General features: G+C 40.2%; 1 long non-coding RNA gene across 1 annotated transcript; it reads right to left on the bottom strand.

The window, feature by feature from the left end:
- Positions 1–9,749: 9,749 nt before the first annotated feature.
- Positions 9,750–11,328, bottom strand: LOC138629142 (uncharacterized). Its single transcript, XR_011311515.1, has 3 exons — positions 11,209–11,328; positions 10,191–10,281; positions 9,750–10,081 (listed from the first exon to the last, which is right to left on the bottom strand). It is a non-coding gene; the product is annotated as an uncharacterized lncRNA (long non-coding RNA).

The raw sequence follows: 11,328 nt of genomic DNA, 5'->3' as shown, positions 1-11,328 counted from the left end.
TGTCAGAACCAATCTCTGTCCATGCTAACATAACAGAACACATATTACCGGACCGTTGGCGTACGCTGGGAACGCAACCAAAAACCCATCAGACTCCAAAAACCCAATTTCTTCTGTTTTGACTTTGAGTTTCTGTCCTATATTTTTATTTTTTTTATTTTTCAGTTTTCTTTGCACGTTTATGAAGCAAGTTTGATGAAGCAGAACACACAAGTTGAAACCTTTGTTCAGCCTCGAAGACACACTTAGGGTCAGTTTGCATCACTTAAAAGGGAATTTACATTTCTAAGTAGATCTTGTCATTTGAGAAAACTCTTGCTGGAACTGCATCCGTCCTCCGGCTCTGCCCTTTGTCCTCGAGCAAGGCGGTTTGACCTCGACACGACCCCTTACGGCGGTCTCTTGTTGGGCTTCTTAAGAGTTATGAATGACGGGCGCGGCTGAGAAAACGTCACCTTGTTCAGTCAACCTTCGCCGCATCAGTTAAAAGCACCGGTAACCTCTCCGCTACCTCTGCCGGACAAAAGGCGCCGCCGTTAATGTTTAACGTTCCTCTGTTGTAAAACTCACAGGAACATCGTTACCAGAAAAGGAAACTAAACCGTCACTGACTTCTTTCCGGCTGCGACAGCATCAACGACTCCACAATCTGAAGGTTCTCTGAGTCATCTTTGAGAAAACATGTTTGATCATACCGTCGTCCACGTCGCATTATCTGATTATTATTGTTCAGGAAGGTGGAATAAAAACTGCTTTTAACAGATTATTGTCTCGCTAACATCTCTACTTTAATATGTGCAAACTGATCCATCAGTATTACATTTCTTGTATCTATCAGGTACTATTTTAGCTACCAAAGATCTCAGCTAATATTCGCAGGCTTTATTTTAATGCAAAGTTCACCGTAGCAGTGAATCCCTTTCTTGTCAAAACCCTGAAATATATTAAGGTTCTGTTTCTGTAGTGAAAATGGTGGCGCAAAACTTTAGCTTAGCTTCCTGCAGTTAGCTTATAAAATTCAATTCACAAGTGATTGAGAGTGTTATTATTAGGATAAAACGATGCATTTCTAATAAAACACATTATATAGCGTATTTGTTCCGCAAACACTTTCAGGTGTGTACTTAATTCTGCACCGTCGAAACACATAATTACACAAATGAACACCTGCGAATATGAACTGGATTATTTCCGGTTCCCATTTCCCAACCGATTTGCACTTTTTAAAACCATCGAGTAACGTTTCTTACGAAACACCTCGGTGATAAATGGTTTGTCTGCAAACAATGGTTTAGTCAGTTAGTGCCAGCAGAGTTTATTTATTGCTTCACATAAAATCCACACCCCTCTTAGCAAATACGGCAATCCGCATTAAATCCACTGTCACCGCTGGAGGTAGTAAATCATTCGACAGCTGCTGTATTTGTCACCTGATGAGCAGCAGGAACCGGAAGTACTTATTAAGACCTCATATGGGAGTGTAACTATGGAGACCAAAACACTGAAAGTGAAGTTATTCACCATTTTACTGCATGTGATTTATTACAAAAAGTTTAACTTAAAGCAGTTTCTGCTGCTTACAAGCAAATACAAGCATTACATGGCAAATATTTCTGCTCACTTCTGATTTCAAAGACAAAAAAATATTTTTTGTGTGAATGCAATATTTTCTTTCTCAATTCAGCAATAATCTTGAAAAAAGAAAATTGCCCGGATATTAAATTATTTTATGAAAAACATGCCCTGATAGTTTAATGTGAGACTCCTTAACTTGTTTTTTGCATGAGAGAATTGAAGTCTTACTTTCAGTAGGCAGAGTTAAAAGAATGAGCACCTCTATCTGAGTGTCACTCGAGATAAGAGGATGTGCTCCGGTGGTTCGGAGGCAGTTTAAGAAAATAGAAAGAGTTTTATTTGACACTTTTGGCCAGAAATTCCCTCCAACCGTCGCAGTGGCTTCACAGGTATGGAGCAACGCACCTGTGAATGCTCAACTGTCTTATATTATGAAAATGTGTGAATGCAAAGGTGTGTGTGTGTGTGTGTGTGTGTGTGTGTGTGTGTGTGTGTGTGTGTGTGTGTGTGTGTGTGTGTGTGTGTGTCTTAATCTCCCATCATACTTTAAAGGAGTTGGAAACTGGCCGACCAGATGACGTGCAGGTTTCGACTCCCCGTATAGATGCAGGTGGAGACACAGCTGTGAAACATGAGCGTGCAGAGGGAAGTAAAACTGACGTTAACTCAGTGACCCAATCCCAAACTCTACACTCTTATTCCCAAAGTAAACATGCAAAAGTTTCAAATTAAAGATAATCAAAGACGTTTTGGGGGCATCGTGTGGTGGGTTTTTTTTTTTTTTTTTTTTTTTTTAAGGGGGGCCAGAAGTGACCATATTTGGGGACTAGCGAGGGGTGGATCTGATTGATTGTTGGAGAACACTATGCCCCGCCCACTGTACCGTAAAACCTTCTCTTCTGAGGCCCAATATATAATCAATAACGGGATTATTTTCAGAAGGATTTACACCGTTATGACTCGAGTTAACAGGCAGACTGACAAGAAATTCAAGTAACCAGATGAGCCGACGCCGATTAACTCCTCCGACTTTTCTCTTTGCACAACATGACAGTCGGTAGACGAAATATCGAGTTTTAACGTCTGCGGTACTCTGCCGGTACCCTCGGGTCCGAAACCTTTCCGTCGCTCGCGGCGCCGGCGTGTTGCATCATCGGTCAGTCCGTCAGCTGGTGTGTTTCAGATCCATGTCGGCGCTCTGGAGCTGCACAAGCAACGCCGGCCAGTTAATGTGTAACTGTGCATGTCCACAACGTACCTGCCCGAGGTCACTGTGAGTGTGTGCGTGTGTGTGTGTGTGTGTGTGTGTGTGTGTGTGCGTGCGTGCGTGCGTGTGTGTGTGTGTGTGTGTTTATGTCCTATCATGTGCTAACCGAGTGCACATATCTATATATAGAAGTGGTTTTTTTTTTATTGTGTGCAGATGTGTGTGTTTGTGTGTGTTTGAGAGAGTGATGAAATAACGGTATAAAGTAAAATAAAATGTCGAGAGTTGCATCGAAAACAACTTTGACCCCGACCCGCTCTGGACACGAGGTCACGCTGATTGTCTGTAAAAACGCAGTTTTTACAACCGTAGCTTCGCCTCATATTTCATGTGCAATCGTGTTTCATTAGCTAAAATACATCTTTGGGAAAATTGTATGCTTTCAAGATGTTTAAAAAATAATGATGTTTCCTGGTATTTTCAATGACATCGCGCTTCGTACTAACTGACAGTTTGGCGTGAAGGTTTTTTTTGCCACTGACGAATCGCAAACTGTCTTACAGGACGCTAAAAGAACCCAGAGGATCTAGAATGGTGTCTTATAATATCGTCGTCATCATCATCCTCAACGAATTAAACCAACTAAAATATTATGGGAAACCCTCATTTACAATGATTTTGTGTCAAAATCCATAGACGGAGAAATTATTTTTTTTTTAAATGACAAAATTAACTAATAGAGAAAATCCAAAGTTTAGGGAGGGTGGACGAACATAATTAAAATACAGTTATATAAAAATAAGAGCGTAATAAAGTTCCAAATTGATTTTTTTAAAAAGTCAAATTAAATTCAGCAATGTAAATTGCTGGTGGAGGTTTGAGATCAGGTTTCTAAAATGAATGAACAATTCGGAATCGGCCGGGTCCTGACGGTTCACGTTGTAAATTACAAACCCGCTGAATCGTGTGTTATTTATTACAACACTTTGTGTTGAAAACCTGTTGATTCGACTCCTCTACTTTTCATTTCTGCACATGTTCCTGGTCTTATTTATTGTATTTGGTTCGTTTGATTTGGTACGTGTTCGTTTGTGTATGCAGAGTCTGGAAGTGAGATCCGATTACGAGAGGTCACTGGAGACGGGTTTGGAAAGTGTTAAAATGCCGGTTGTGAACCGTCGTGGTCGGATAACCCTTCGCTCAAAGAGCAATTCCTCCAATACCGTCTGTAATAATAATAATAAGTTCTGTTTCTTACCAGAAACTAGTTCAAAGGTCAAACTTCAACCTTCAGTGCACGTCGCCTCCTGAAATCATGTCTTTGGTTGGATTTGTGATGCAAGAGCCTGAAATATGTGACTTCGTCTCCAAACCTCGAGCTGTTACCCAACTTCAGTACATTCTGTCTTTTTTCCAACCGCGACCTGTAAAATGAGTTTTAAAACAGATGCGACGCGGCGCAGAGTCCAACTGCTGTTGATGCTTTTTTATGGTTGTTGTTTTGTTTTTTTTAATCATTTTTATTGTTTGTTTAGAAACTGGAGGCTGTGTTGCTTCAGTGCACACAATTATTTAGTCGCTAAAGGAGGAGAGATTAAATTATCTGACACGACCGGGGATTTGAACCCGCAGCTCGACTCCTGGAAACGAGCCCGACGTCGTCTATTTCCACAGAAACAGTTCAAACCGCAGCCAGCGAATACAGTTCGGATCATTTTCTGTCTTTCTTGCAATTAATTTAGTTCATCATCCCTTTTGAGAAATCGCTGGTGTGCTCATGTTAAGATTTCCGTTGTCACAAAGTGTGTGTTAGAAAATATTTATACTTTTTACTGCAATCAATAATTATTGTAATTTACATTTGATTTCAAATAGTCTGCAGCATTAAGATTTTATATTTAATAACAATATTTATCTTTGAGGGCCAAACCGGAACCATCAGGATCCGTCTGTGCGAGTACGTTTGTTTAATGTGCAAATATTTGCTTTTGTTGTGAAATTTTCCCTGTTTTCAAGTGTGTGTGTGTGTGTGTGTGTGTGTGTGTGTGTGTATATATATATATGTAAGTATATATATGAGTATATATATATGTATATTTATATGTATATTTATGCATACGCACATGTTAATACACGTGTGCAACGTACTGTTGAGAAATCCTGCTGGGTGTGTAGTGTGTGTGTGTCTGTTTGTGTGTGTGTGTGTGTGTGTGTGTGTGTGTGTGTGTGTGTGTGTGTGTGTGTGTGTGTGTGTGTGTGTGTGTGTGTGTGTGTGTGTGTGTGTGTGTGTGTGTGTGCGTGATTACATTTCTTTCCGTGTTTGTGTGTTTTAATTTTAGTTTGTCGAAGTGAAGATTCGTCTGCATTGAACAAAACCTCAGTTTTTGGTTTCGGAGGTTTCCGGTGCAGGTTTGGGTCCGGTTGTCATGGTTACGGTAACCTGCAAAGATAGAAGCGGGTACGAGTGACTTGTTGTTACCGTGGCGACTGAAGGCTCAATACACCCGTCGCTCGTACTGTCCGATGTTCAGATTGCGTATTTTGTTGTTGGTTTGTGTTGATTTTCCTTTTAGTCTGAATTAAAAGTAAGTTTATTGTATTTGGGCTCATAAATCTCAATAAATATCTGCAGGGAAACATAAGATTTCTTTAGACAACGACTTAGAGGAGTTTCTTTTTTTTTAAATTTTTTTTGAACAGGTGAACTGAGCCTTTAAATTTATGCCGCATCATCTAATTTCTGGTAACGTCTTATCGCTCCACCCCTTTGAGTCTCTCCTCCGGTTTAACCTGTCGGACGTGATCTTGACCTCTGAACCTGCAGCGGGTCAGAAGTTGAACCCGTTTGAACTCGACCCCGTTTGACCTTGTCCTCTTGTCTGAGGACGACCTTTGACCCCTGCGGTTAAGAGAAGCTGGAGCTTCCTCTTTGTTTTCTACAGAAACACGAACCTCTTCTCTTGTTTCACAACTTTATCTTTACTTCCTTCCATTTTCTTTGAAATTTACATTTTTTTTTTTTTTTCCCGTCGCCACGACTTTGCGTCAGATTCAAAACTGAAACTTGAAATATTCAAGCTGGATTTCTAAAAACACAACTTTTTGAGGCGGTGTTTGAAGCTAACGACACCGTAGGAACTCGTATTATTATTATTAAATGTATTAACTTTGTATTTGATGAGAGAAGTTGAATGGGAGTCTATGGAGGCTTTTTGGAGCCGACCTCTAGTGGCACTCGGTGGTATTGCAGCTTTGAAGCGCTTTCTGCATCGGAACCATTTTTCAGTCCCGGAAGCTACGAACACTTTTATATAAAGTCGACGTCCGTGATGAGTTTTCTGATGTTTTCAGAAATGGTGGAAAGTAAATTTTTTTGTTTTGTTTGATATTATGTTGATATATTAAAATTTTAGTCATAAAGAGTTCCTCTTTGCAGTTTGAAAGCAAAGGACAAGTTCCTCAGTTTAGACCACCTGGGAGTGTGACGGTGTGACAGACACACACACACACACACACACACACACACACACACACACACACACACACACACACACACACACACACACACACACACACACACTACACTGCTTCCATCTCAGTGATTCTAAAGTATAATCATATAGATCAGTATATATTAGTTATTACTACAGTCGTTGGTTTTCATCGTGTTGGAGGGCCCCGTTGCCATGGCGCCACAGTGCAGGTGGTTCGCGGCGAATGTGTTTCCCCCTCAGACGCCTCAGAAGGTTCCCGGCAGAACTCGGTGTTGACAGTCTGACTCTGGGGGACGAATTCACGGAGACACAACCTCCGCCGACCGTCAAAGAAAAACCCACCCTGGTGTCTCCTGACCCGACTCGGACCTTCTTCGGGTCTCAAATGGTGAAGCTCCGCCCCCTCTTGAAAACTCAGAAACACCTCGCCCGGCTTTGTGCGGCGGCCATTATAGTAATTAATTATAATTACAATAATTACAGCATGAAGCTTTCACTGTGAGCTCTTTATGTCTCTCAGAGCATCTGAACAGCGACTCTCAGTGGTCCTTTTAAATATGACTGTGTGTGTGTGTGTGTGTGTGTGTGTGTGTGTGTGTGTGTGTGTGTGTGTGTGTGTGTGTGTGTGTGTGTGTGTGTGTGTGTGTGTGTGTGTGTGTGTGTGTGTGTGTGTGTGTGACTTTGTCTAAATGTAAAAAGAAAATAAAAACCTGAACTCAGATATACGAGTTCATAAACATGTTAAGCATCTCTTCCCTTTTCGCAGTTTCACTTTCAGCCGAAACTCAATAAGCATTTTTTTGTTTGTTTTGTTTTGTTTTTTTTGTTTCCTAAAAGGCGACCTGACCAGGCAGCAGCTCCGAGTTAACAGGAGCATGTTCACATTTGTGAATGAAAGGCTCTCGCTCACTCTCCCTCTCACAGGAATGTATTCTTGGAAGAAGTCCAGAGGCGTCTCAGTGGCGGGAGAACACACACACACACACACACACACACACACACACACACACACACACACACACACACACACACACACACACACACACACACACACACACACACAGAAATGTACACTGCAAAAAGTGATGAGCGTGGACTGTAATTTATTTTTTTTCTGTACAAACACAAAGGAGAAAGTTGCAGTCATTTAAAAGGCTTGTCTATTTTGACGTACGTCGGTTCCCTTCAGGATTTCCAGGAGGGTTTTTTTGTGATTGTTTGAGAACAAAAATACTTGATTTTGGGGCCGATTTTCCCCAGAAATTGCAGAAGAATTAGAAAAATAGTGCAATTTGAGAAAGAAAAATTTAATTTTAAATATAATAAATAAATAACGTAAATAAATATGTCATCACTTCTTGTGATAATAATCCTGCTGCATGTCACAGAAATATTTTATTTTCATTTATTTATTTATTGCAGCTAAAAACTGCAAAAAAACCATCCTAAAAGTTGCGTATGTTTCCAGAACAGACGTCTGTGACTGTAATATAGAAACAACGACGACATCAGCCTTCAAAATAAGAGCTTCAGATGCTGTTTAATTCATGTTCATTCAACACAACATTTTCCACAAAACTTCCGTTTTACTTTTTAATATGTTACCGAGGAAACAAACAGTCGGATCATATTTGATGCATCTGACATCATTTTTTAATTTTTTTTTATCACTGTTGAATCACTACATGTGGATGGTCTCTTCTGCAGTCTGTTATTTTTTTACAGTGTGTGTGACCACACACACACACACACACACACACACACACACACACACACACACACACACACACACACACACACACACACACACACTCGCCCAGCTGCTCCGTTTCCCTGCTGCTCGCTCGGCCCCGCCCTCCCCGTCTCCCGATTGGCCCGCTGAACTTTGCCGGGCTTTTTCCTCTCCTCGTGACTCGCTGCCGTCGCTTTACCAGTTCGAGCGAGGTGACGGCACACCGGGAACAAAAGTTCAGCGGGGCGGTTTCCGTGGCGACGCATTCACCCTGAGCCCATGCCTGATCTCCGTGGGGTTTTGTTTTTTCCTGAAAAACACACGTGTCAGGTGTGTTCATCTTGTGTTCATCTGAAGACGTAGGAGTGCCTTAAAGCTGCAATACCACCGAGTGCCACTAGAGGTCGGCTCCAAAAAGCCTCCATAGACTCCCATTCAACTTCTCGTTAAATACAAAGTCCATACATTTGTTTTCACAATTTATTATGGTGTCGTTAGCGAGAGTCGCTCCTTCTCATCAGTTGTCTGACGGCCTATCTGAAAATAATCCCGTCGGTTATTAGATATTAGACCTCAAAAAGTGGCATGTTTGGGCGGGTGTCTGTTTGATTGACAGGCCTGTGGTGCAGTCAGGTTAGGTGGGCGGGGCATAGCGTCCTCACGTTCCCAATCAGATGGAGTCAGATCGGCTCAATGTAAACAGGAAGAAGTTGAAAGATGCCAACATTACAAAATACTCCATCTAATTTACTACTTTATTTCTTAAAGAGCAACTAAAACACGATTATATAAAACGAAAGAAACAACCTCCTATGATTGGTTAGTCATTAATCTCATTATTTTTAATGCTGTCTTTTCTCACCTATTGTTATTGTTATTATTATTATTATTATTATTATTATTATTAAACGCTGCCGATGTGTCCGACAGCGCCAACGCTTCGTCGCTCATTCAGGTTTTATTATAGCATCGGGATCAAATTTACTCACGGATCATCTGCTGCCTCGGAGGAAGTTAGATGTCAATATCTTTGAGGATTTATTTTTAAGCCGGATTTGTTATTTATTTAATTGAGTCACTTTATCGCATGATTTTGTGGGGTTTTTTATGCTCTTTAAATTTGGGCACAAACGTTTCACTTGGACTTTAGATTTGAGGATTTTTGAGCATTTGTGGGTCAAAGGTGGAGGTCACGGTGAGTTCAGCGTCTGTGTGGATTTGAACCGACATGCGTGTAAAACTACAACTTTAGTGTTCAGCGGAGGCCTACAACCGCCAGGCGCTAATTCAGTTTATTTAAAGTACAAAATTTAGACTGAAGAAATGACATTAAAAAATTAAAAAATATATCGATATTTACTCTCTAACTTTCTCGGACCTTTTGCTGTTCGCTTTCTTTTATTCTGACATTGATATTTTAAAGACGTTGTTTTTGTTTGTTTTAATGTTTCTTCTAATTTCATGTTCGGGGAATTTAGCAGAACTATTTTCTGTGGCGGATTAATCAACATTTAGGTAGGTAGGTAGGTAGGTAGGTATATACTTTATTAATCCCCGAGGGGAAATTTTTTCGCCACAACAGCATACATACAGGAGCAATAATAGAAACAATAGAATAAAATAATAATAGAATAGAATAATATAATAGAAAAGCAATAAAATAAAAAATATAAATATAAAATATAAAATGCACAGTACATACAGTATATATACAGTACATTAAATATCTATATATATATTGTGTGTGTGTGTGTGTGTGTGTGTGTGTGTGTGTGTGTGTGTGTGTGTGTGTGTGTGTGTGTGTGTGTGTGTGTGTGTGTTTTATGGCTTCGGAGAGGTCTCATAATCTAATCTCGTACTTCTGACGTTCAGCGAGCGAGTCTGGGACGCAGGAATGTAAATCATTCATTGAATTTTTCTCCGTTCGGCCTCGTTAATCTGAAGTCTTCTCTCATCCTTCGAGTCATCATTTGAAGAAACTGTGTTATCTGGACGGCAGCTGGTCGTCAAGTTTGTTCTGGTTTCAGATATCCAGCTGGACGGGAGGAGAGTACATTTATTCTTTGTGTTGTCCTGAAAGGAGAAGCGGGGGGGGGGGGGGGGGGAGGCATCAGATGAGCGAGAGCAAACAGAGCGAGGTGAAAGTTGGCAGAAAGTTTGGACTGGGATGACGTCTGTTTACCGGACAGATCAGAGGTTTTGTTTTCAGTCAACGGATCAGAGCAGCGAGGACGGAGCAGCTTGTTTACTTCAAACCGAGCCACCGAGGCCCTCTAGTGGCGAGAGGAGAAACTACATGTTAAATCACTGACATCTCAGCTCACTTCCATCCTGATGACAATTATCTGGTTCCATTTTCTATCCTGTTTGTCATCAATGTTTTAGCATTTGCAAGCAAACGTTTCATAATCTATTGATGATGTCATTGTAAAAAAAATATATATATTTTTTTTTTAATGCATAAGTATTTACAACTTCTCTTCATTCGTTGTGTTGTTGTAAATTAGCTTCGGCTTTGACGTCCACAGGAAGAAAGCCATTTGTTCACAAACGCATTAATAAACACTTAGAAATCACAACAATAAATAAAAACCTGAGAAATTAATACATTTTATTATTATTATTATTAAACAAAAGACAATTAAAATTAGCTTTCGTTTCCAGAGACTCTCCTTCGGTGACCTAATGATTAATGGAAGTAAATGATTTACTTCCATTAATCATTAGTTATAATTGGTTTATTAGACGTATTTAAGATAAGATGTGAATGTTTATTCAGTCACTTCGAAATCTGTCTCCAAATATTAGAAATAAGTTTGTTGATTAGTAATTGAACATGAAAATACCGTTATTATACGATAGTTATGATAAATCTTCGTACAAAAATTGTATTCTTATAGTTGTACGTGGAAATTCACTTGAAGTTACTGCACATGTGCAGTTATTGACATCATGTGACTCAATTTGGCTAAAATTAAAACATTTAAATAAGAAGTAAAGAACTGATTTCTGACCGTAGAACGTGAAACAACAGAAACAGGTCGGATGCTTCGTCACTTTACCACAAATCACTCCGCCCCGTTATATAGTCCCCAAATCTATGATAGAGAAACAATAGATCCCGACAGACATAAAATCTCATCTCACACGATCTTTAGAGAATCTCAGAAGGACTTTTTTTGATTTGTCCCTCAACTCACCCACTGACACACAATCACAGCTTCAACATCTGGACAAGTAGGATGCGTCGGGACTCGAACCCTCAACCCTGAGATTTGGTGTTGAATCGGCGTCACCCGGGAGCTCTAACGTCCTACCGA

Source organism: Brachyistius frenatus, unplaced genomic scaffold (genome assembly GCF_029030835.1).
Source record: "Brachyistius frenatus isolate BFR_SWC_R1_liver_20210118 unplaced genomic scaffold, ASM2903083v1 Contig_111, whole genome shotgun sequence".
NCBI classification, from domain to species: domain Eukaryota; kingdom Metazoa; phylum Chordata; class Actinopteri; family Embiotocidae; genus Brachyistius; species Brachyistius frenatus.
Note: the sequence above shows the minus strand (reverse complement) of the source record. Positions and strands in the feature narration are given on the sequence as shown.